Source organism: Erythrolamprus reginae, chromosome Z, assembly GCF_031021105.1.
Source record: "Erythrolamprus reginae isolate rEryReg1 chromosome Z, rEryReg1.hap1, whole genome shotgun sequence".
NCBI lineage: Eukaryota > Metazoa > Chordata > Lepidosauria > Squamata > Dipsadidae > Erythrolamprus > Erythrolamprus reginae.
In genome coordinates, this window is record NC_091963.1 from 30,179,387 (window position 1) to 30,205,639 (window position 26,253).

General features: G+C 39.1%; 1 long non-coding RNA gene across 3 annotated transcripts in view; it reads right to left on the minus strand.

Annotated features, from left to right (window-relative positions):
• Position 1: 1 nt before the first annotated feature.
• Positions 2–26,253, minus strand: part of LOC139175799 (uncharacterized) — a 69,843-nt gene continuing 43,591 nt past the window's right edge. For 2 of the 3 annotated variants that reach the window (XR_011560576.1, XR_011560575.1), the window contains exons 2-3: positions 10,956–11,020; positions 2–142 (exon numbers count right to left, since the gene is read on the minus strand). This is a non-coding gene — a long non-coding RNA (uncharacterized lncRNA). The remainder of the gene's footprint in view (positions 143–10,955; positions 11,021–26,253) is intronic. The other variant, XR_011560574.1, reaches the window with a different exon arrangement.

Below are 26,253 nucleotides of genomic sequence, written 5' to 3' on the forward strand. Positions count from 1 at the left end.
GTACTCTGCGAAGTCGCAGATGAGCCGACCTCCTCCTCCTCCTGTTTCCATGACTCAACTGATATGTCCAGGTCAGAGAGGATGGTGCGCAGACCCAGCTGACTGGAGGATTTCGTCACCTGGCTCTCTGAGTGACCTGTAACTGAACCAGGAGGGGAGGGGTGTTGAATATGTAAATAGAATGATGTAGTTACCACAAGTTCAAATTTGAATGTGTTCTTCTGATTGATTGTTCCATTTTAAGTGGGAGTTTTCTAACTGTTAAACTTACAAAGAATCGATAAAGAAATAAAGGGAGACTATTTGAAATAAAGATCCATTTCAGACTATTTAGCTCTCATCAGCTAGCCATGTTAAGCACTGCGTAGCAAGGCAAGCACTCCAGGTTTGAGTCATAGAAGGCTATGGCTAGCTGATGAGAGCCAAATAGCTTGAAATAGATCTCTACTAGTCTCCCTTCTTTACATGTCCTTCCTAAGTTTTTGTGTTTATGTGTTTGTGAGTGTATACTCCTCACCCCCACATATATACTAACTGTCTCCTGCCGCATACCTCCAAGAGACCAATAAGATCCCACAGGATTGGTCTTCTTCAAATCCTGTCAGTTAACCAATGCAGGTTGGTGGGGCCGCAGGGGAGAGCCCTTCTCTGTGGATGCCCTGCCTCTATGGAACCAACTCACCTCTGATGTCCGTACTGCTCTCACCCTACTGGCCTTCTGGAAAGCCGCAAAGACCTGTGGGCCGCGAACATTAACATCAGCCACGGCCCAAATAGGTTGATTGGTATGCGTATGTGTGATAGGATTCATAGTGGGTTTATAATGGGGTTTTATAATGGTTTTAAAATGGGTTTTTTTAAAAAAAATAATTTGTTATTTATTAATAATAATAATAATAATAATAATAATAATAATAATAATAATAATTTATAATAATTTATTAGATTTGTATGCCGCCCCTCTATGAGGTCTCGGAGCGGCTCACAACAATAAAACATCATATACAAATCCAATGTTAAAACAGTCTTTAAAAACCCCTTATTAAAAACAGTCAAACACACCATCCATAAAATCAAAAGCAGCTAAGGATATATCAATTCCTCCATGCCTGGCGACAGATGAGTTTTCAAAAGTTTGTGAAAGGCAAGGAGGGTGGGGGCAGTCCTAATCTCTGGGGGGAGCTGATTCCAGAGGGCTGGGGCCGCCACAGAGAAGGCTCTTCCCCTGGGTCCTGCCAGACGGCATTGTTTCGTCGATGGGACCCGGAGAAGGCCAACTCTGTGGGACCTAATTGGTCGCTGGGATTCGGGCGGCAGCAGGTGGTCCCATAGGCATTCTGGTCCGATGCCATGTAGGGCTTTATAAGTCATAACCAACACTTCTTATTATTGCTGTTGTATTGTATTTTACTTGCTGTAAGCTACCCTGTGTACCGAGGTATTGGTCAGCATAGAAGTCTAAATAAATAAATATAAACAAACGAACACGTGGCAAAAATAGCAGTCAGTATTTTAATATCAGGATAGTTGAAGATGGCAAGGATATATAAAAAAAGATGACAGCTGTTGCAATTCGTATCATGAAGAAAGGCTTGGAGTCCCCTGGGTATTACACGCAAATACAGGTAAACTGGTAAATAAGATCGCTCATTCTTTCTCTTGTTTTTTCTCTCAGCTGATGGCCAAGGCCCATCAGAGGCTGAACACATGCATACCCTTAATAGGACTTTGTGTGTGTGTGTGTGTGTGTGTGTGTGTGTGACACAGAGAGAGAGAGAGAGAGAGAGACATGTTTTAGCTGAATTTGAAAGTTAAGGGAGACTAGGATAGATCTATTTCAGCCTTGTTCTGGCCTCATCAGCTAGCCATTCCCTCACTGGGATTTGAACTTGCAGACAAAAAGGAAGTTGTGATGCTCCTTTAATATACCTGGTTGATTCGACACAAAAAACCATGTTTTTGCTGAATTTTTAAAATTAAGGGAGACTAGGATAGGGCTATTTTGGCCTTATGTGTTTGGTTTTCTATATTAAGGGGTTTTAATTTGCTCTTAGTATTGGATTATTATTGTATATTGTCTATGATTGCTGTTAGACGCCCCGAGTTTTTGGAGAGGGGCGGCATATAAATCCAATAAAACTTGAAACAATAGACTTCCGGGGGTGGAGCCAGGCTGAAGCGACGTGCAAGTCAGAAGCTCCTGGTTTGTACTCGAGATTTCCCGTTAAAAAACCAATTAGTGGTGTTAATTCTTCTTGGTGGGAAGAATTACAGTGAGGGGAAGCATCCAGCTATCGGGGGGTCCGCAACTCCCCCCCCTAGCGGGTGGGAAAACCCCGTGTTTTGGCGGGGAAAAAAGCCGGGGTTTTGTCCCCAGCCCGAAGGCCTGGCTTGCTAAACTGTCATCAAGTAAGCAAAAAAACCGAGCGGCGGCGGCACCAGCGGTTTTGAAAAAAAAAAATTCTTCTTTTTATATATATATCTACAACAACATTAATAATACTTACCCAGGAAGATTCAGAGGTGGAAAACAACGATATAGTCTCCTGCAATCAAGAAGTGGCGATTGAAGAGAGTGGAGCGCGTTATTGTCTGAGGGAAAAGTAAGTCGCTGATGGTGGGCGGAAGTGGTTGCAGCTGGCTGGAGAGCTTATAGATTGAAGGCCCGTGACAGAGAGCGGAGAGCGGGACGGAGAGCCTAGAAGGGCCAGAGTTGTAAGGCCGGCGTGGTGGAAAAGTGTGCAAGCGTTGCAACGAGTTGGAGTGAGACCGGGGAACGGTTAACGAGACGGGAGACTTGGAACGTTGGGGACGCAGTGCTGCTGGATTGAGAAGATTCCTCTACAGCCATCTATCACCTCGAAGGAAACAAGCAAGAGACAAGCAAGAACGGCGAGAGGAGTTTCGAGAGTTGCGAGAGGTTTGAGAGCTGAGACAACCGCCGTTTGCGTTATTTGCCCCTCCTCCCCTCCAGCGAGTTCAGAGAACCAACCACCATTAAAGAAACTCGGCTGGGAGGCGATAGAGACGACAGAGAAGAGGCGGAAGAGGGTGAAGGAGGGCTAAAAGCTAAAAGCTTGTTGCTTCAGTATGGTCTGTGGGGGGTTATAAAATTTAAGCTGTCTGAAAGAAGGAGAAGAACAGAGAGAAGAGAAGACGTCCCTCTCTTCTGTATGCCTAGTGGGAGAATCGTTGTCGACATTTAAGATACCTCGTGCTCTGGTGAATTACTGACTGAACTGCGGACGCCTAATTGAAACCAACGCTGCAAATTTGGAGCCGATTGAAACGTGTCGTATTTATAATCACTTATGTTACTTATGTTAGTTACTTATATTAGTTACTTATTTTCTTAGTGCATTTTATTAACATTATTACTATCACTTTTACTATTATTAATATTGATCATTGTAACTGTTAGTTTTGTGTTGTTTTTCCCCCACTCTTTCTTTTGTTTTTTTTCTTTCTTCTTTTTTTTTTGCTGATTTATTTTTGCCTGTCTTCCTTCTCTTTTTACATTCCTTTTCTTGTCCTTCCTTATGCCCATGTGCTCTCCCTAATTTAATCTCTCTCTCTCCTCCCCTCCTCCCCTCCTCCTCCTCTAACTAAGATTAAGAAACCTTATTCCTTTCTTGATTTCCCTCGGTTTAACAATCAAAAATGATTAACTGTGACTAATTGTGATTAATTGATTGTTGGCTTAGGGGTTATACCAAGAACCTTAAATTAATTGGTACTTGACAGCTGATATTAAACAATACTATTAAGGATTAATTAATAATTATTACATATAGTGTTTATAACAGTACTTATAGAACGTTGTAAGGCTTTTTAAGACTAAGCTTGAATTAACTTAAGGTAGACCTATACTATTTATAGTATTTATAATATTTATATTTATAATATCTATACTATTTATTATCTTTTATTAACTGTTAACCAAGACTTAATTAACTTACACAATCTTGATTACTATTAATATTAATATTAGAGTATAGTTTTTATGAAGGATTAACTATTTATCTTAAACTGTATTTAAATCTTATTTCTATCTAAACTCTACTTATATTCTGATTGAACACTGTTGTAATTGACTAACTGCCAATAAGTGAACAATTAAGTGATAGACATAGATATAATTAATTAGAGAGTAGAAATCAGAAATTTTGCACTCTGTATTTGACTTCTTTCTCTACTAATATTGGAGAATTCAGCTGCGTTAGAACGAATCTAACTATTCTAATTTCCCAAATAAGACTATTCTTGAACTGTGACTTAAATAACATCCCTATCTTTACGACTCAATTGAACACGTGGAAAGGTCACTACTTTGGGATAATTTGGACAATTTGGACAATTTGTCAACTATCTTCGTCTGGTTAGGGAGTATGACAACTAATTTCTCTAAATACCAAAAAAAAGCTACACCAGGAACTCCGACGATGCAAACTGTAAAACCAAACACAGAAATGGCAACCACTGACAAAACTTCTTTGCAATCGATTCAGGCCTCACTAAGTTTGATTCAAGAGTTTATGGTCCGCAGCCAAGAGGCAGCTACAGTTACTCAAGAAACCATAAGGCAAAACCACGAGGAAACAAAACAAAACTTTGAAAAGATGTCTGGAAAGATGGAAGGCCTGGAAAATCAACTCGAAGGTATACAAGAAATCATAATTAACCATGAGCAGAGGATACAAAATATTGAAACAGACACAAAAAGAATCGATGAAAGAAGAATTGAATCAGAAAGAAGATTAATCGCGGCCAATAATGAGCTCGGAAATTCAATCGCAATCCTGGAGATGGAGAAAGCAGCTTATTTTCTTCGCTTCCAAAACATTCCGGAAAATACAGACGAAGATCTATTTAACAAATTAGCCCAGCTGATTACCGACAACACACAGATCGAACTAGAGGAGGTCAAGGACCACATTGACGAAATTTATAGAATACAAACAAACTATGCCAAGAACCACAGATTACCCAGAGAGGTCCACGTAAAATTTACCAAAAAATCCATTAGGGATGAAATATATAAATCAACAAGAAGTGGGAAAATTATGTACCAAGAAAAAGAAATTATAATACTCAAACAAATTCCGAAAAGAATAAGGGAGAAAAGAAGAGAATTCCACTTCTTTACGGCAAAACTACTGAGAAGGGGAATCCCATACCGATGGCTAATTCCGGATGGCCTTCTGGTAACATGGAACGGAAAAAAAATTAAAATAGACTCGTTCGAGAAAGCGGACTATTTTATTCAAAACAATTTAGAGCAAGACACAGAGATTCGTCAGACCATAGAGGAACTATCACAGGAGGAGAGACGGAGGGAGGATAGAGGAGAGGAAGAACAAGGTGGGGAAAGACAACAAAAAGAACAAAGGGTAACAACAAGAGCGGCGGCTAAACGTCAATAAAGGAAGAGAAGGTAACCGGAGAGGAGAGGGAGGAAAATGACGCGAAAGACACTTGAGTTGATCTCTGTAAACATCAACGGATTGAATTCTCCGATAAAAAGAAAACAGATAATGACAAAATTATTAAAACAAAATTCAGATATATCATGTCTTCAGGAAGTACACATTAGGAAGCAAGATTGTAAACTTTTAGAAAATAAAAAATTAGGTAAATTATTTACAGCCCTATCAGACTCAAAAAAGAGAGGGATTGCTTTGTACATTAAGGACATTTACCAACCGGAAAAAATCTATTCAGATGAAGATGGCAGAATTCTAATTGTAAAAATTAAAATAGGTTATAGAGAAATAGCGATAGTGGCGATCTACGCCACAAACACAAAACAGAAACAATTCTATCAAAAATTAGCTGAACAACTAGCACAGGTACAAAAAGGGGACATCTGTATTATTGGAGACTATAATGCAGTGAACGACCCCAAAAAAGACTTTAAATCTGCAAAGAAAAAACTAAAAGACAGGAAAGCACTACCACCAGAATTCCAGGAAATAGCAAGGGAATATAGACTGGCAGATATCTGGAGAGAAAGGCACCCATCTGCACGGGAATATACCTTCTACTCATCACCGCAAAAGTCATGGTCCCGAATTGATATGATTTGGACAGACCAAAATTTTGGGAAGTTAATCTATGAAATTGAAATAGGTCCAAATATTTGGGCAGACCACCAACCAATATTGATGAAAATTAAAATACCGACCCCAGGTCAACACCGGTGGTCCATAAACCAACTGTTATTTCAAGATCAGGATTATATCAAACATATCAAACAAGAATTAAAATTATTTTTAAGAGACAATTGGAATACTGATACCACTATTCAGAATATTTGGGACACAACAAAAGCATTTATGAGAGGCATAACAATAGCTTATCTAGCAAAAAAAAAGAAACAGAAAGATAGGAAATTAAACGAACTCAAGACCAAATTAAAACACGCAGAATTAGAAGCCCAAAAAGACCTCCAAAACGGAAAAATAAGAGAAGAGATAGATGCAATAAAACACAATATCAATTTAATAATACAAGATGAAATTGTCACAAAACTAAGGAAGACCAATCAATATCAATTTGAAAATGCGAATAAAATAGGCAGATGGCTTGCTTATAAATTAAAAAAGCAAGAAGAAGAACGATACATACAAACCTTAGAAGATAAAAATGGGGAACTACAACATACACTGGGGGAAAAAAAGAATATAGTAACTGAATATTATGCTCATTTATATCAAAAGGAAGAAACAAACCAATCCCAATTAAATAAATATCTTGAGGAAGCGGAAATACAAAAGATATCAGAATCAGATGAAACCATACTAAACAAAGAAATAACTAAACTAGAAGTGGAATACGCAATAACCAAACAAAAGAACAGCAAAACCCCAGGTACAGACGGGATACCGGCCGAATTCTATAAAGAACTAAAAGACTATTTATTAGAAATCCTAGTAATAATATTTAATGAAGTATTGGAAAAAGGCTTGCTACCAACATCCTGGACACAAGCCTTGATAAGTCTAATCCCGAAAGACCCGGGAAAAAAAAAACATATACAAAACTATCGGCCCATATCCCTCCTCAATGTCGATTATAAAATATTCATGACAATAATAGCAGAAAGATTTAAACCAATTTTAAACAAAACAATAAAGGAAGATCAAAATGGTTTTCTCCCAGGCAGATACATAAGGAATAATACAAGAATAATTCTTAACACCCTAGAATACTATGAGACACACTCCGAAAAACAATTAGCATTAATATTCTTGGACGCCCAAAAAGCTTTCGACAATTTAAGGTGGGAGTTTATTCTTGAACTAATTAAAAAAATGCAATTCGGCCCAAAAAAGATAAACATGATCCAAACTATATACAATACACAATCGGCTCAAATTATATTTAATGGGGAACTAACAAGATCTTTTCAAACTGCAAAAGGTGTTAGACAAGGATGTCCTTTATCTCCACTTCTATACATCTTGGCAGTAGAAACACTTCTTAATCAAATAAGATCCAACACGGAAATTATAGGTCTTAGAACAAAAAAACACGAATTTAAAGTTCAGGCTTATGCAGATGACCTAGCATTCATTTTGGAGGATCCAATAGAAACAGGGGAACACCTGCTGAGAGAGATACAACGGTATGGAGAAGTGGCCGGCCTAAAAATCAATAAACAAAAAACTAAAATTATAACTAAAAATATGGACACTAAACAAGAACATGAATTAGAGACATTATTAGGAATCCAAACTGTCAAAAAAGTTAAATACCTGGGCATAACACTAACGAACAGATGTGGTACAATACAAAAAGATAATTACGATTCCCTCATTAAAAAAACAGAACAACAGTTAATTAGGTGGAATAAAATTCATATCTCATTATCTGGGAGGATAGCCACAATTAAAATGTCTATACTACCGAAATTTTTATATTTATTCCAGACGATCCCAATAAAATTAAACCAAAAATTTTTCAGCAAAATAAATACAACCATTTCAAAATTTATCTGGGCGGGGAAAAAACCAAGGGTGAGATTTAAAGCCCTACAAGACAGAGTAACACAAGGTGGATTTGGATTACCAACCTTCCAAGCCTATTACGAAGCATCGGTCCTTTTATGGGTTAAAGAGTGGATAACCCTCCAAGATCAAAGACTTTTGGCCTTGGAGGGCCATAACATTTTCCAAGGATGGCACAGTTTCCTATGGAGCGAAAAAGGGAAAACGCCAGTATACTTCAGATGTCACATGATCAGGGACTCCTTAATAAATGTGTGGTTAAAAACTAAAAAAGAACATTACCACAAAATCCCAAAATGGTACTCCAGTCTTGAAGCGCTCAGACACCCAAACTTATTTCAAACACTAAAAATATTGAACTACAACCACATATTAGATGAGAAAGGAGATATAAAATCCAGACAGCAACTAAGAAATCAAAATATCGATATTGACTGGTGGTCCTACGCTCAAATTTTGACGAAATGGAATAGAGACAAAAAAAAAGAAGGGATCCAAGAAAAAGAAAGTATAATCGATAAAATACTATTAGGATATCCGAAAAAATTTATAACCAAAATGTATAATTATATAATGGGGTACTCTATGGAAACTGAATTAGTAAAAGAAAATATGATTACCTGGGCCAAAAACATAGGGCATTCCATTTACATTGAACAATGGGAACAAATGTGGAGAAACCTGAAAATTACTAAATCAGTTCCATACAAAGAGAACCTACAAAAAATGTTTTATAGATGGCATCTATCACCAACGAGACTGGCCAAGATCTATCCTACCATAAAACCAAATTGTTGGAGGTGCAATAGCAAAATTGGAACATTTTTTCATTTATGGTGGACTTGCCCTCTCATCAAAAAACTATGGAAAAAAATCCAAACATGGATACAACAAATCACAACAATTTCCTTAAAACTTACACCAGAAATATTCCTCTTGAGCATAATTGATTTGAAAAACAAGAAAGAAGACACGTACCTAATACACCATATAATCACAGCTACCAGAATAACAATAGCACAAAACTGGAAAAGAGATACTATACCAACTGAAAGAGAAATCATCAAAAAAATCTATGACTGTGCAGAAATGGATAGGCTTACTCAAAAACTCAAAAATAAAGAAGATTCGAAATTCTACAAAAACTGGGAAAAATTTTACAATTGGGTAAAAATTAAGAAAAGAAATAAATGAAGAAAGGGGGAAAATATAACAAAATACTACAAAACGTGGATATATTAAAATACTAAAATATTAAAATATTAGTGGAAAGCGTAGAAATGACTGTAGAAAAACTCTAGAATTCTGAAGGATAATATCGGACTACTAAGAATACCTTGATCAATCCAACACGATTTCTTCTCAAATGTAAATATATATTGATATAAATACTACATTAACGAAACCGCGGCTTCCATATGCCGCCCAAATAAACAATTTAGACCTTTTAGAACTATTACAGTTCAATGGGGGGGAGGGGTTGGGAGGAAGATCCAAAAGACTCAAAAGATAACGAACTATAGAGATGTATTATGTTAACCACAATAGGTTATGATATGTATTGGTTTAGCAAAATAATTGAATGGAGTAATCATGGCATAACAGCAAGTATATGTCAGGTTATCACAATGTTGTTAATCAAGATGTATCTTTCTCCCTTTGTACATAATCTCTTTTGTAAATCAATAAAAATTATTTTTCAAAAAAAAACAACAAAACCTTGAAACAATAGACTTGAAACTTATTCATATACATATAAACAAACAAACAAACAAATAAACAATGATAGGCCCTCTGGGTACAAACCCAAAACTATTGGACCATTACTTGAACACCATAGGCATTGACAAACTCGCCCTCAGTCTATTGCGAAACCAGCTGTACTGTATTCAGAACAGCTTCCATCCTGCAAAGATATCTGTAACATTATCAAAACATCTGCCTATCCCAGATCCCTGGAGAGAACCAGATAGGGCAGGGGCTCCCAAACTTGACAACTTTAAAGACTTCTGGACTTCATCTCCCAGAATTCTCCAGCCAGTGAGAGTTGAAGTCCACAAGTCTTAAAGTTGCCAAGTTTGAAGATCTCTGGGACAGGTAGACAAAAATCACAAACCCTGTCTGACCATCTGGCTGACTGTACCACAAACCATAATAATAACAACGTGCATGGATGCTTCAAGGAATTCAAGATGCTTAAAGTCTTTCAAGCCAATGTGGAATAACTTTCCCAAATGGTGAAGGTTTATTCATTCATTCATCCATGTGAAAGAATTATCTGTCTCATTCATAGAGCAGGTTGGAGCAGTCATTTGCTCAGTCATTCAGTTCACAAAGTTGCCAAGAAAGAGAATATAAAAATACTCTGTATAAAAGCAAAAATATTTATACTTGGTTTTTGTATGTGAATGTATATAGGTTAGTATAATATTAAGTATAAGAAATAGCAATGTACGATGTAACAGAAAAGGAGTATGATCTGTTCTACAATGTATATGTGAGATATCTTCTTTTTTTTGTTTTCTTTTTAAAAATCAATGAAAGCGTATGAAAAAAAAAGAAAGAGAAAGGGGAATCACCAGAGAATTTTCTCAAGTAGTGATGACACCCATCCTCAAGTAGAAAGACAGTCCCTTCTTCCTGCAAACCGATTGCAGAAAAGTCCCAAACTAAGAACCAGGACAGACTATCTTCGTGGCCATCATGCTATGGAAAGGAACTCTAGGCATGCAAAGAGATGGTTCAGAAAGCAATAATTTCAGAAAATAAATCCAAGAGAGAATTTTTAAAAAGGAAGAGCTGCTTTCTTGTGATTAAAGACCAAAATAAATACATCAAAATAAATAGAAGGCAATTAGTTTTGTGAGGGGATCATGCACATTTTTTGTTCCTTAATCAATGGCTGAAGCTCAGTGATGGAAGATGTGGTGGTGGAAGAAGCCTTACCGTTCCTTCAGACACAATGTTCTCAGCTACATCCATTTCTAGTTCAACTTTCATTTCGAGGGAATCTGCAGGAAAAAAGAGAGACAAAACTTCACATCTTTTCATCATTGCTCCAGTGCCATCAGTGTTAAAAGCAGAGAGGGCAACCTTAAACACCCACCCACCCAATCACTTGCACACATACACACACACAATTAATTAAAGAATAAACACAGAATATACACACACAGAGAGAACTTACTGTGTCTACATGAAGCAGCAATCAGCAATTGCCTACACACGATATTTCAAATCATCGCAAGGCAACTGAAACTCCTATGGAATCGGAACCTTGAGTTGTGTTCTAAATTGCAACTGCCATGCCACCAGCCCTGGCTGGAGTGGGTTGAGGCCATAGAGCAGCTATCTGTACAACTGAAGCCTACCTTTCTAAAAAAAAATATATCATTGTTTTTAATTATTTTGTGATTTTGTATTCAACAAGCTTTGCTTTTATTATTAGCAGTTATTAGTAAAGATCTACTTTGGTTTGAAATGCACGTTTATCTAAGCACAGGCTAAAGGAATCAACAGCTTTAAAATATCCCCAGCATCAACAAAAAAAAAGTATAATAATAATAATTTAAAACATCAGCCAACACTGACATTTTAAGGGGTAACCAGTATATATGCAGCTTTCCTAAAATGGTTAAACATAGTAACTCTGCCAATGAGCATCAGAAGAAGCCATAAAAATGAGATGTTTAAATATCACAGGCTTCCTATGCCACCCCAAATCACTTCCAAAATCACCCCTCTAGCCGGGGGGGGGGGCACAGCAGGTAGAGTTCTGTACTGCAGGCCACTGAAGCTGACTTGTAGATCTGAAGGTCAGCGGTTCAAATCTCATCACCGGCTCAAGGTTGACTCAGCCTTCCATCCTTCTGAGGTGGGTAAAATGAGGACCCGGATTGTGGGGGCAATAGCCTTGCTCTGTTAAAAAAAGTGCTATTGCTAACATGTTGTAAGCTGCCCTGAATCTAAGGAGAAGGGCGGCATAAAAATTGAATAAATAAACATAAATGATAAATAATATGTCAAGAGAAAGAGGTAAAGCATAAACGCCCTCCCAGAGCCTCTGTGGGAGCCAAAAATCAGCTGGCCAGCATACACATGCATGTTGGAGCTGAGCTCGGGCAACAGCTCGTGTGCCAGCAGATATGGCACCCTCACCATAGGTTCGCCATCACTGTCCTACTCTGACTTTGACCATCAGCCACTTCATAAGGCTACTTGACATGGACACAGTAACACAGTAATGCAAGCACATACTGGCCAGATGATTTTCAGGTCTTCTGGCCCCACTGGGAGTCGGAAACAGGCTTTTTCCAGCCTCTGGAAGGGTTGGGGAAGGACTGTTTTTTGCACTCTCCAAGCACCAGAGCCTTTCTAGGAGCCTGGGGAGGATGAAAATGGCCTTCCTCACACACCAGAGGCCCCCTAGAGGCCAGAAATACCCTATTTCAAGTTGGGAAACAGGTCATTTCTGGCTTCCGGAAGGCCTCTGGGGGATTGGGGAAGACTGTTTTTGCTCTCCTAGAAAGGCTCTGAAGCAAAAGAACGGAACATCCGGTTCAACCTGAAGTCAGCAAAGAGGCCATTTTCTGCCTCCGGAGGGCCTCTGGGGAGTGGGGAAGACCATTTTTTCCCCCTCGGACTCCTAGAAAGGTTCTGAAGCCTGGGGAGAGTGAAAAACAGGCACAGCATTGTGTGTTGGGAGCAGGGGGGGATTGGTTCCACATGTGCATGTGGGGGGGGAGTGCATGGAATTATAGGTATGGGCACAGCGACCGATTATGTCCCACAGAGTTGGCCTTCTCAGGGTCCCGTCATGATATGATTAATAAATCATACATTTCATAACTTGTGTTACTTACAAAAGTAGTTACCAGAACCTTTCCAATTTTTCATCATTAACAACCAATACAGTTTTTTTCTTCCAATGAAATTTCTTGAAGATTCTTACATGCTTTGTCATAATTAATAAAATAAATTACATAGAAATGCATTTTTCAAAACAGAGCAAAATGACCAAATATTTATATTTAAGCAATTTCATTGTAGAAGATAGATCATTCATAGATATCTCCCAGGCTTCTGTGGTATATTAAATATGGCCCCAATATGTTTCTCTTATTCAATAACATTTTTAACCTTGCAAGTGGTTTTTGTTTAACCAATTGTTTTGTTGTTGATTATGCTGTCCATTTCTCAATGAAGAGTGGATAGAAGTAGCTTTTAGTATAATATGAATGTATGTATAGTCTGGGTATTACCATGCAAAGAATACACTTTCCCCCTTTTCCTGGCCCTTTCAGAGACCAAGAGCATGCTGTTTTTATGTTTTAGGAATAACTTGAATTCTTGTTATCTTTTGATGTAATTTTGCATTCTGTTCCCAGACCAGATGTCCTTGGTTTATTCCCTTTGGCACCTCTGTTTCTTGTCAACTTGTCTCCCCTGCCACAATTTGTCTTCCCATTCTCATGCCTGAATTTTATTAGCCCTAATTTCTTCCCCCACACCTACATTTTATTGCAGGATGCTAGAGAATCAAAGAAGCTGAAAATGGTAAATCTGACAGGTTCAGTGGCCCCGTAGGCTTAAAAGGCATTGGAGAAAGGTTGCGCTCTGGAAGGTCAAATCCAACCACTGTATGGCGGAGTTGCCATCACTTGCCTCTGCTCCTGCCAACTTGACAGTTTGAAGGCATGTAAATGCAAATAAATAAATAGATACTACTTGGTGCAAAGGTAATAGCATTTCATATTTCACTGCAGTTCTACAGTGTGATGTGATGTCATATTGACTCATGACTGGGAAAATGTTTTCAGACAGCACAGGCTCAATGACCTGGAAATGGAGATGAGAATCACACCCTAAAGTATTGGAGTAAAAACTCACAGGGACTCCTTGTGTAAGCTGTTACAAATTGGTCTAAACTGGCAGTACAGAAACAGAATAAATATACAAATATGTTTACATTCTTCCCATTGTTTGGGTTGTCTTTTGTTATAGCAGATTTTTTATTTTTATACTAATTGCTCCAATCTTTTGCTCTTATTTGTTCCCTAGTTCATCATAACCAATTTTCTAGCTGTCAGAATGATCCTAGATTTTGGTAATGGACTTGTCCATCAACACCTCTCCATTGAGTATTGGCTTTTTTTACTCTCAGTTCTCATCACTGATTTATCATTCCGCCTGTCTTTCTCAATCTCTTGTATATTATCAGCCACAGAACAACTGGCCTCACTTTCTTTTGAATTTAATTACTAAATGGAGAAGCTGTCAGTGTGTTTGTTTGTCTTGGAATATTAAAATGCTGTTCAGTTCAAGGGACAATGGCAAGAACCTAGAGATGCAAAGTCACTTATTTAACAGGTCCAGGAGTCAAGGGATGGAGCTAAATGGAGGACAGGCACCACTGGCTCTAAAGAGCTCCTCCAGAAGTAAATAGGCTTTCTTTTTAACTCATTTATATTTATATTTTCAATTTATTTTTAAATGTTTAATTCTATTTTTACATTTAAACATTTTAACAAAATATTTTATAGTTTTAACTCTTTTAACTTTTTAAAATCTAGACTGGGTGGTGTGTGTTTGCAGCAGTTCCTCTTGGTTTTATTATAAATTACACTGCATTTTTTATTTTATTTTAACAATCTTTTAAACAATTTTTAGTACCCCCATTGGATATTTTTATTTAAATATTACTTCATGGAGACAGACAAAGCTTTGGTTGTTGTGGACTAAGAAGGCATGGGAAAAAGAAAGAAGCACCATGGAACCAGCCCAGGATCTCTCCCACCAGAGAAGAATGCAAAACAACCTATGGGTTTCCTTCTGGCGGTAGGACAGGTTGCTGGAGGCAGAGCTACAGGTCAAGTCAGATGCAGTGGATACATTTGGGATTGGCATAGTTTTAGGGGAAGAGTGGTGCTATTCCTAATGACCGGAGTTAGTTGAGTTTGGACATATGTAAGGATCTGACCTTTTTAGAATGCTTTCCTATTGTAGTAGTGGTGGAAATATGGGGAGAGCAATTTGAAGGTAAGACTGTCTACTTTTCACAACGAGGTGGTGGTTCATGTGATCAACACCTTGTCTTCCAAGAGTGTGAGGGTGATGCATTTGGTGAGGTACTTTGTGAGCAGGTGCTTGGAGCTAAATGTCTTGTTTCTGGAAAGACACGTACCAGGCATTGAGAATGGCATGGCCGACATGCTGTCCCGTGGGCAATGGGCTAGGTTCTGGCTGCTTGCTCCACAGGCGAAGGAACAAGTGGCAGATGTCCCTCGGCACCTGTGGAGGCTTGGAAATCCGAGGTAAACGGGGCCTTGGACATGTCAGTTGCTGCAAGTACCAGGACTGTGTATCAGAGGGCAGGTAGGAAATTCTAGGCCTTTTGTCAGCAATGGGGTTACAAACAACAGTGGCCTATTCTGGTGGAACACTTACTAGAATTTTGTATGGCTAATCATTATGGGGGTTTGTCAACCCACACCATAAGAAGTAAGCTGGCAGACTTAGCTTTCATTGCCAAATCCAGGTGATTGAAAAATTCATCCACAGATTTTAGAGTATGGAAGATATTGGAAGTCTGGCTGAGGGAGGGGTTACAAACAGGTGGTGACAGCCGGTGCCCCCTATCCATCAGCCAGCTTAGAGACTTTGGGGAACAATGCCACTTTCTCTATGAGGCTGCATTATTCCACGCAGTGGTGGTGACTCTATTCTTTGGGGCATTCAGGATCACCGAAGTCTTTGCAGTAGCCAAGGGTGACAGGTCACATAGGGCCTTTATGGTCAATGATCTGTAGTTAAACCAGGGTGGGGCTGCAGCTAAGGCTGCGAAGATCCAAAACCAATCAGCGAGGGAGAGGGCAATAATTAACCTAGCCAGAGCACTGGATCTGAGGATATGCCCTATGCTTGCCCTGTTAGCATACATGACCAAGAGGAGAGGGGACCAGGGTACTTGTTCTGTCTCCATGGTTTGGGGCACTGGATAGCAGGGCCGTTAGTTGCGTAGGCCTGGACCCAAGGGAATTTGGCACTCATTCATTTAGAATAGGTGTGGCCACCACCACAGCAGCGGCCGGGTTTAATATTGAAAAGATCCAAACAGTGGGCCGATGGAGATCCTGTATGTTTAAAACATATGTCTACTCCAGGAATTAATAGGTACACCATGACGGGGTTGTTAACACTACTCTGTTTTCCCATTTTTCTTTTCTTTTGTTTTTCGCAATAACGATAAAATTATTTAAAATATTAAATTTTGAGAGAAAAATCAAATTGATATTAAGAGGAAATATTATCAATATACGGCACTATTATACCATTGAGAAAATGAAACAAAAAAATGGACATATTAATAGGAAAATTAACAAGATGTATATATGTGTAATAACCAATAAAGGGAAAATATTATTATAAATGAATGAGCTGCAAACCAATTACACTGCTTTTTAAGCAGGTGTTAATACTAAGCTACGATATCAAATAATCCATGTATAAAGCATGACGCTTTATTTTTTGTTGTATGTTATATGTATATATATCAAATGTTGTATTGTTGTTTTGTTTTTTCTTTGTTTTCTTTCTTTTTTAATGTACATATTTAATAAAGTATTTTTTAAAACAACAACAACACTATTCTGTTTTTTTTTAGATGGCTTTGAGGGGGAGAAGCCCGGGGTTGTGATCTGCGGCCACAGCATCGTCCTCCGGGCCGGAAGGAGAGCTGCAAGGTCGGCTTTTGAAACACAACTGGGGCTGAGCCAGTGAGCCAGCATGTGATGGCTGGGAAAGACAGGCATGAAATGGGATGGGCTTCTCCCATTAATTTTTGACAGCAGCACTGTCAGCAAGGTGCCTAGTTGGTTAGTTTTACACATTGGGGACAATGACCTGGAGGCAGTGATGAGTGTTGCCCTATTGCAAAGAGCATTGGTGGACTTGCGGCTCAGCGGGACAATTCTGTTGCAGGGAGCATCCCTACCACCTTTGCCACTGAACCAAAGAGTACAGAGACCTGAGGGATGTATTTAGTAAGAAAGGGTCAGATGAGATTCCCCATCACAGATTCATGGACAGCACCATTGAAAATTTAGCTGGAGCTAAGATACCTAAGCCGACCCCTAGAGAATTTAAAACTGTGCTCTTTCATTGACAAATACCTAACCCAAAAAACTAACTCATCCAACAATACGACCTCAGGTGGCTAAAAGGCTTTTAAGGGTTGCATAGGTTTCATCGTCTGTCTCTATCATACTGAAGAAAGTATTTTCAAGTTTCAAGTTTTATTGGATTTATATGCCGCCCCTCTCCGAAAACTCGGGGCGGCTAACAACAATCATGAACAATATACAATAAAATCCAATACTAAAAGCAAATTAAAACCCCTTAATATATAAAAACCAAACATACATACAAACATACCATGTATACAGTTGTAACGGCCTAGGGGGAAAAGAAGTCTTAATTCCCCCATGCCTGACGGCAGAGGTGGGTTTTAAGTAGCTTACGAAAGGCAAGGAGGGTGGGGGCAATTCTAATCTCTGGGGGGAGTTGGTTCCAGAGGGCCAGGGCCGCCACAGAGAAGGCTCTTCCCCTGGGTCCCGCCAAGTGGCATTGTTTAGTTGACGGGACCCGGAGAAGACCCACTCTGTGGGACCTAACTGGCCGCTGGGATTCGTGCGGCAGAAGGCGGTCCCTGAGATAATCTGGTCCGGTGCCATGAAGGGCTTTATATCGTCATAACCAACACTTTGAATTGTGACCGGAAACTGATCAGCAACCAATGCAGACTGCGGAGAGTTGGTGTGACATGGGCAAATTTAGGGAAGCCCATGATTGCTCTCGCAGCAATTTTATTCCTGTGTATACAATATCGTTATGTATATTACATTATTGCCCATCTCTATTATACTGAAGAAAGTATTGTTTAAAGTATTTTATTCCTATGTATACAATATCCTTATGTATATTACATTATTGCCAATCTCTATTATACTGAAGAAAGTATTGTTTAAAGTATTTTATTCCTATGTATACAATATCCTTATGTATATTACATTATTGCCCATCTCTATTATACCGAAGAAAGTATTGTTTTTATTCCTATGTATACAATATCCTTATGTATATTACATTATTGCCCATCTGTATTACATTCAAGAAAATATTGTTTTAAGTATTTTATTCCTATGTATACAGTATGTGTATATTACATTATGTAAATGTGTGAAAATCTTTAGCATGTTGTACATTTGCAAATACCATCTGCCTGGCCAAACATACTTATTGTCTTCATGCCTGATTGTCTTTACCACATAAAAAACTACTAAATTATTCCCATCAGCTTAATCTTAGAATGTACACATTTGTGGATGGATTGGCTATCACATTCTTTATACAACATTGTTTGATACATATTTGTTCTGTTTATCTTCCAGAATGCTATGCGAAAATGTCATTCCAGAATTAGAAATATTGGGTAAAAATCTTCACTTCAATTATCACTCTCAATAGGAAGATGAGGGGAGCAACTAAGAATGTAGAACAAATTATAGAGGTGACAGTATTGGATGGTTTTGTAGTTTTGTATCAGAAATGGAATGATGGTATAAATTACTGCAAATTTGCAACAACAAGATAGGAAATCAGTTTTAAGCTTTTTTTTGAGAAGGCAGTTTGTGTTAGAATTTATTGCCCAGATGAACTAGATGAAATTAGGCAATGCAAGAGTGAGACAGATGAAGCAACGAGTTACATATTCCAATTATTCAGGCATTGTGCTGTCAAGCATTATTTGACATGAAATGGACCAAGGCAGGTGAAACTGAACAGATCAAAGAAGAGTTCTCTGAGGAACCAAATGTGAAATATGTGCTTCATTTAATTGAGCAAAATCACCTCAGATTGACTTTATGATGAGTCACTATAGAGACAGCACCGTTTTTTCTTGACAGCTTGCCTTGAATTAAAAAACAGCTTGCCTTGAACTAACTAAACAGATCAGAATTACTGATTCTTTTTTATAAGAACTGAATCAAATACTTTTTAAAATTAGACAATCTATTTCAGAAGGTGTTGTGGTTAGCTCTGGCCCTGCTCCTGCCCCAAGGACTGTGGACGTGGGGGAGACATCCACATGCTGCAGGCCTGTTTTGCCCCCGATGGAATCTGCTGATGAAGGCTCCTCTGACCAAGAAGACATGAGTGACAGGGAGGAGGAGAGTGTGGCAGACAGCTCAGAAGGAGATCAATTATCTAGCTCCTCCTTGGATTCAGAACAAGAGTTAATGATACAGCCACACATGCGGAGAGCGATGCATAGGCAACAACAACTGAGAGACTATTATCAAAGAAAATGAGGCCACCTGTGGTTGGGTGGGGCTGTGGTAATTAGTGAGGCTGCTATAAAGAGCAGTCTGTGGGTTTGGCCATTGTGGAGGATTATCTGATCATTGTGTTTTGTGCCTGCTTTGCTGACTTTGACCTTTGTGTGCTGATTTTTCCCCGCTTTGAAACTAAACCAGAGCAAAGTGTGTTTCACTTTGTGAAAGAAGGACTGTGAATTGCCTCACAGCTGCAGGCTAAGTATCACAGAACTGATAAAGGACTTGTACAAATTACCAGTTTGTTTGGAGACGAGTGTTCTTTGCTATACCAAAAGAGGGCTTGGTTTAAGTGAATTTTCATTATAAAGAACATTGTTTTGAATTTTCAAACGTGTGTGTGTCTGAAATTTGTACCTGAGAATTTTTGGGAGGATTCTACCAGAGAGCCCGATAGAACAAGAAGGTCAGCAATTTTATTCTGTTCTTCAAGGGTCTCCCCCATCACTGAGGCAACCAATGCTCCACTTATCAATTTGCAAGTTTATTTAACAATTGCTTTGGAGAGACAGGGATGGGGAATGGTTAAGTGAGATATTTCATTAATGGCCATCACAACATGTGACTATAAGGGGAAGGCACCATTGCAATGTTATAGCCAAGAACAATGTTATATCTCAAGGATTATATCAAAAGTATCAGAGGATATACCTTAATATACTTGGTCATAAAATATGTAATCCCATAATCCATAAATTGATAAGATATTTTATAAGAAAGACTGAGCAGTACAAGCTGCAAAACCTCAGATTAAAAAGAGAAAATAAGTATCAGAGAAAAGCAATATTGAAATTAATGGAGGTTAAAATTGATTTAGTAAACTACATCTTTGAGTGGAAAGTAGATTTGCAGAGAGAACGATACCACTAATTGAAGAATATAATTGAATTCACAAAGCAGCTGCACACTTCACCTACTTTTGGTAAAGAGAAATTTCTTTACAATATCTGTATGTATTTCATAAGATGTATACAATGAAATGAGCTGCAGCTCATAAAGGTTTATGCCTTTTAATAAAGTTTGCTAATTGGAAAAGATGCTGCCAGTTTCCTCTTAATCTCCTGCCACTAATACAGCTGTCTCCTGTCCTGCCTTCAGTGGCACTTTCCTGTGTAACTGCAGCCCTGTAGTATATCAGTGTACAGTGGTACCTCTACTAATGAAGTTAATTCGTTCCGTGACCAGGTTCTTAGGTAGAAAAGTTTATAAGTAGAAGCAATTTTTTACATAAGAATGTAAAAGCAAATAATGTGTGCAATTGGGGAAACCACAGAGAGGGTGAAGGCCCTGTATCCTCCCAGGAGATTCCTAGAGAGGCCCCATGGAGGCATCTTCCCACCTTTTCTGGCTGTTTCCTCCCAGGAGATTCCTAGAGAGGCCCCACGGAGGTTTCTCCCTGCCTTTTCTGGTTATAGTTTTGGAGGCTGGGGTTTGTAAGTGGAAAATGGTTCTTGAGAAGAGGCAAAAAAATTGGTTCTTATTTAGAAAAGTTCATAACTAGAGGCACTCGTAGGTAGGGGTACCACTGTATTAGATTCTGGGGAGGAGAATTGGGCACCTGTCTCTTTAAGAGAATACCAGCATGTAGGGGGCTGGCTTACTAACCATGCACTCTGGCCTCCATTTTGGTTTAATTTTTCTCCTTTGCAAGCAAGGGTTAGAAGCTTATCATTTTAGATGAGAGAACTACTCTTACCACAGAATGTTGGAGAATCCAGACCTGGCTATAGAACAGAAACAGAAACATCAAGAAGTACTGTTTATGTACTGTAATTTTTAAAATTAATCAGTCTGGGAAAATAGTAAAGTTGTTGCTTTAAGTGAATCTTTCTCTAAGTAAAGTTTGTTGAATCCTATTTGTGGACAGAGTTTTTTCTCCTTCAGGACTACTGAAGTGCCAGAAGGCAGTTGGATGAAGCTTTCTTCCACAGCAGCTGATAGGCCGCTGCATTATCTCCCTCGCCAAAAGGTACCTAGCTATTCGCCCCAGCCCTTTCATCACAAAAATCCACATTCAGCCACAGCCTTTTGGCCACATGGGACACTTTGCCACCATCCAATCAGAACGCTCCTAGCAAAATGCTACTTTGGGAAGGAAAGAATGGGACAGTTCACTCTTTCATACACACACACCAGTACATCTTGAGGGTCCCCCAAAATGGGGGAGGGGGCTTTGGGGGCTATTCCACACACACACACACACACACACACACACACACACCAGTTCTAGTCTGACCCCTTCTCATTCATGAGACTGATTCATAGAGATGGAAAGTATCTCAGAGGCCATCTAGTCTGACCCCCGGCACAAGCAGGAGACTGATACAGAATCATAGAGATGGAAGGGATCTCAGAGGCCATCTAGTCTGACCCCCTGCTCAAGCAGGAGACTGATACAGAATCATAGAGATGGAAAGTATCTCAGAGGCCATCTAGTCTGACCCCCTGCTCAAGCAGGAGACTGATACAGAATAATAGAGATGGAAGGGACCTCAGAGGCCATCTAGTATGACCCCCTGCTCAAGCAGGAGACTGATACAGAATCATAGAAATGGAAGGGATCTCAGAGGCCATCTAGTCTGAACCCTTGCTCAAGCAGGAGACTGATACAGAATCATAGAAATGGAAGGGATCTCAGAGGCCATCTAGTCTGACCCCTTGCTCAAGCAGGAGACTGATACAGAATAATAGAGATGGAAGGGATCTCAGAGGCCATCTAGTCTGACCCCTTGCTCAAGCAGAAGACTGATACAGAATCATAGAGATGGAAGGGATCTCAGAGGCCATCTAGTCTGACCCCCTGCTCAAGCAGGAGACTGATACAGAATCATAGAAATGGAAGGGATCTCAGAGGCCATCTAGTCTGAACCCTTGCTCAAGCAGGAGACTGATACAGAATCATAGAAATGGAAGGGATCTCAGAGGCCATCTAGTCTGACCCCTTGCTCAAGCAGGAGACTGATACAGAATAATAGAGATGGAAGGGATCTCAGAGGCCATCTAGTCTGACCCCTTGCTCAAGCAGAAGACTGATACAGAATCATAGAGATGGAAGGGATCTCAGAGGCCATCTAGTCTGACCCCTTGCTCAAGCAGGAGACTGATACAGAATAATGGAGATGGAAGGGAACCTCAGAGGCCATCTAGTCTGACCCCCTTTGGGGAAAAAGAGTTGGAGGGCTAATGATTCCTCCCTGTTTGCAGAGAGAGAGGTCTGTTCATGCTCTGGGCATCTAGACAATTCCATGCCTTTTTTACCGCCTCCTCTGTTCATGTTGTGGGTCCCCAAAGTGGGAGAGTGGCCTTTGGGAGCTCTTTCACACCCACAAACCCCCCCCCCCCACACACACACCAGTTCACCTTGAAGGTCCCCAAAAATGGAGGGAGGGGGCCTTGGGAGCTCTTTCATATATATATACACACACACCAGTTCTAGTCTGACCCCCTTCTCATTCAGGAGACTGTTCCAGAATGATAGAGATGGAGGGGATTTCAGAGCCCATCAAGTCTGACCTCCAGCTCAAGCAGGAGATTGAAACAGAATGATAGAGATGGAAGGGACCTCAGAGACCATCTAGTTCTAGTCGAACCCTCTTCACAAGCAGGATTTCTGGGCTGGAAAATTGGCTGGTGGAACTGTCTCACAACATGCTAATCCTTAAAAAGCTAATTTGGGAAGTCAATCAGTTTGGTCCTCACAAAAGAGGGGTGGGAGAGAGAGAGCTAGGTAGCATCCTCTTAGCAAAGGACAGAAGTGAAGTTACTGGTTACTGTCTGGGGCCTCTTTATGACCTGGTCGTCATGATAATCTGTGGAATTTTTAGATATGCCGATAGAGAAGTTACTAGGAATCAAGCTTGATTCATAGAAGATTTTAATTTAAGCATCAAAATGGCTTTCTAATAGTTTGAATTCTTATTAATTGTAGCCTCTCAATGACCTTAAAATAACATCCAAAGTTTCATCAGGATGCCAGATTGTCTATCATCTAAATAATGTAATGGGTTCTTTGCAACTAAATGATTTCTTTGTTAATACAGAATCTATTTAACTTCCTAAGAGTTATTATTTATCTAATGCATTGCATTTTTCATTACATTTTACTGAACTGACAGGGTAGATAATTTGTTTTGTAATTAACATGGCCTTCTGCTTCATTCTGATTAGCAGGTAGATTTGGAGGATTCAGTTGGTGATGACAATGTTTTGTTCTCCATGGTAACTAATTTCTCTCATGATACATAATAGCATAATTTTCTGTGTTCTGGAACTGCAATAGCTGTTTCTGAAACCAGCCTTGCATGCCCTTTTATCGGGTTAGGGAGGCTCGCAGCTGGCAACTGACTGCGGGTTACTCACAAATCCAATTGAGAGAAAAAACCTCGGACAAGAAACTTGAAAACAACTTTTTCTCTTTGGTGAGACAACCTAGATTAAATCCAGGATGACCCTTTTATTGAAAGCAAACAAAGAAAGGCAGGCTTCTGTGATGCTACATTTCACACCAATTCAAACTCATAACGTATTAAGCATACAAAATATAACCAATGAAAATCACACAACTTGTGCTACATTTCAAAGTGCTGATGCATGAGAAAAAGAAAGCGAGAGTGAGAGAAAGGCCCCATCAGCCCACCTCATGATATATAATGTTGCACATTTCTTAGGCTAGCAGCAAAGAAGGCAAGATAAGAGTGCTGGGAAGGAGAATGTTGCTAGGGAAACTGGGTCATCCTACGTGTCATGCTCAAGGTCTATGTTTTTCGCACGCACATTCCAAGACACTAGTTCCCGCGTTCCCACACCCTTTAACCAATTTTTTTTAAAACACATTTTATTTCACTATGAAGCAAATACATAAACATCTGTGGAAAGACAGAACAGTTGTGCAAAGTAGATAAAATGCAAAATTCCTCTGCTTGGCCTTCTTTCCTCTGCCTCATTTTGGCATCATGCTATATAGGGGTGGGTTCCAGTTGTCATTGCTGCTGGTTTGCTCAGTGGCCTAGGAAGAGGGGCATGGCCACACGCTGTGGCAACATGGAGTTTCCTGATATCCACATCGTCTGGGGGATCTGGTTACATTGGAACCAGTTCAGAACCACCCTGGCATAGACCCCACAACCGGTGGTGCTCAAAATCTACTCTTGCAGTCGTACAGGCCATGGATGTTTATTGTGGATGATTGGATGCCATCTTGGTAAGAGGATTCAAGAGATTGTACTGGAGAGAAGAGTGGAAACTTGAACTTGTAAGCTGCATTGCCAGAAGAAACTTTTGGAATTTTTTTAAATTTTAAAGGGGAACAAAAGGGTTAAAAACCAGAACTGAACACAGTATTCCAAATGTGGTCTCACCAGCGCTCTATACAGCGGGATCACAATCTCCCTCTTCCTGCTTATTTTTTTTTTTGAAAATAAATTTATTAAATATATACAATAAAAACCAAATACAGAAAGACAAAAGAGATATACATATTGTACATTTTAACATTTACACTCTACTTATGTAGTAATTGGGGAGTGGGAGAAGGGGGTTGTGAAGGGAGGGAAGTAGATATAGAAGGAAGGGGGATAGGGAAAAGAAGGAGGGGGGGATAGAGAAGCGAAAACCAGCGTTAGAGCTGGGTCTTTCATGATTTGCGGCCTGTAGTTTGAGCTCGTAGTTGGTGTGTTTTACCCTAAGGCTTAACAATATGTTTTGTATGTAGTTTTTAGTGCCAATATGTATAATTGATTTAGGGGTTTATTTTCCTTGTAAAGTTGGAGTTCGTGTCAATCGATGTTTACAGTTTGTTGTTTCAATTTGATGTTATGATTTGTGGTGTAAATTGCTATTTTTTCAAGTTGTTTTTGTTGGATATTTTTCTTGATGAATAATTTTTAGATAATTCTTTTTTTTTAACCAGAGGTACCATTTATCCCAAGCTTTGTAGAAATCTGTCTCATCCTTGTTTTGCAGTTCCATTGTTAGTTTGGACATTTCTGCGCATTCCATTATTTTAATCAAGAGTGATAGGGTAGTTGGGTTTTTTTCTTGCTTCCAAAATTGTGCATATAAAATCCGTGCGGCTGTAATAATATGGATTATAATATATCTGTTTTCTTTACTAAAATTTTGTCTTGTGATTCCTAGTAGAAATAGTTCGGGTTTCGCATGGATAGTCTGAGAAGTAATTTGTTCTAGTATAGTTTTAATTTTTTCCCAATATTTTTGGGTGGTTTCACATGTCCACCAGATGTGGTAATATGTACCTGGTTTTTCCCTGCATTTCCAACATAATGGTGATAGATTTGGATACATTTTTGCAAGTCTAGCAGGTGGCAAGTGCCATCTGTAGAACATTTTATAATGGTTTTCCTTATATGAGGTTGCCATCGTTAGTTTATAGTTAGCAGTCCAAATTTTTTCCCATTCGTTTAAATAAATTGTGTACCCAAAGTTTTGTGACCACGCTATCATAGTTCCTTTAACTATTTCTTCAACAGTATCGTGTTGAATGAGGATATTGTATATATTTGATATTTGCTTTTTTTGTGGACCAAAAATTATTTTATCGAGGGGGTTATTTTTTTGGAAGTCTGATTTGTTCTTATCTTCATTATATTTTGATTTTATTTGTAGGTAGTGTAACCAATCTACTTTAATACCTTTTTCCATGAGTTTTTGCTTAGGGATTAGTTCATTATTTTCGTTTAGTAGTTGGTCGTATGTTATAATTTTATCAGGGGTTAATGCATTCGGGTATATAATGGCTTCTGTTGGTGAAATCCATTTTGGGATGCAGAGGTAGTGGGGTTTTTTAATGAAGTGCCAGGTGTTAATTAAGGTTTTTCGGATGTAGTGTGATC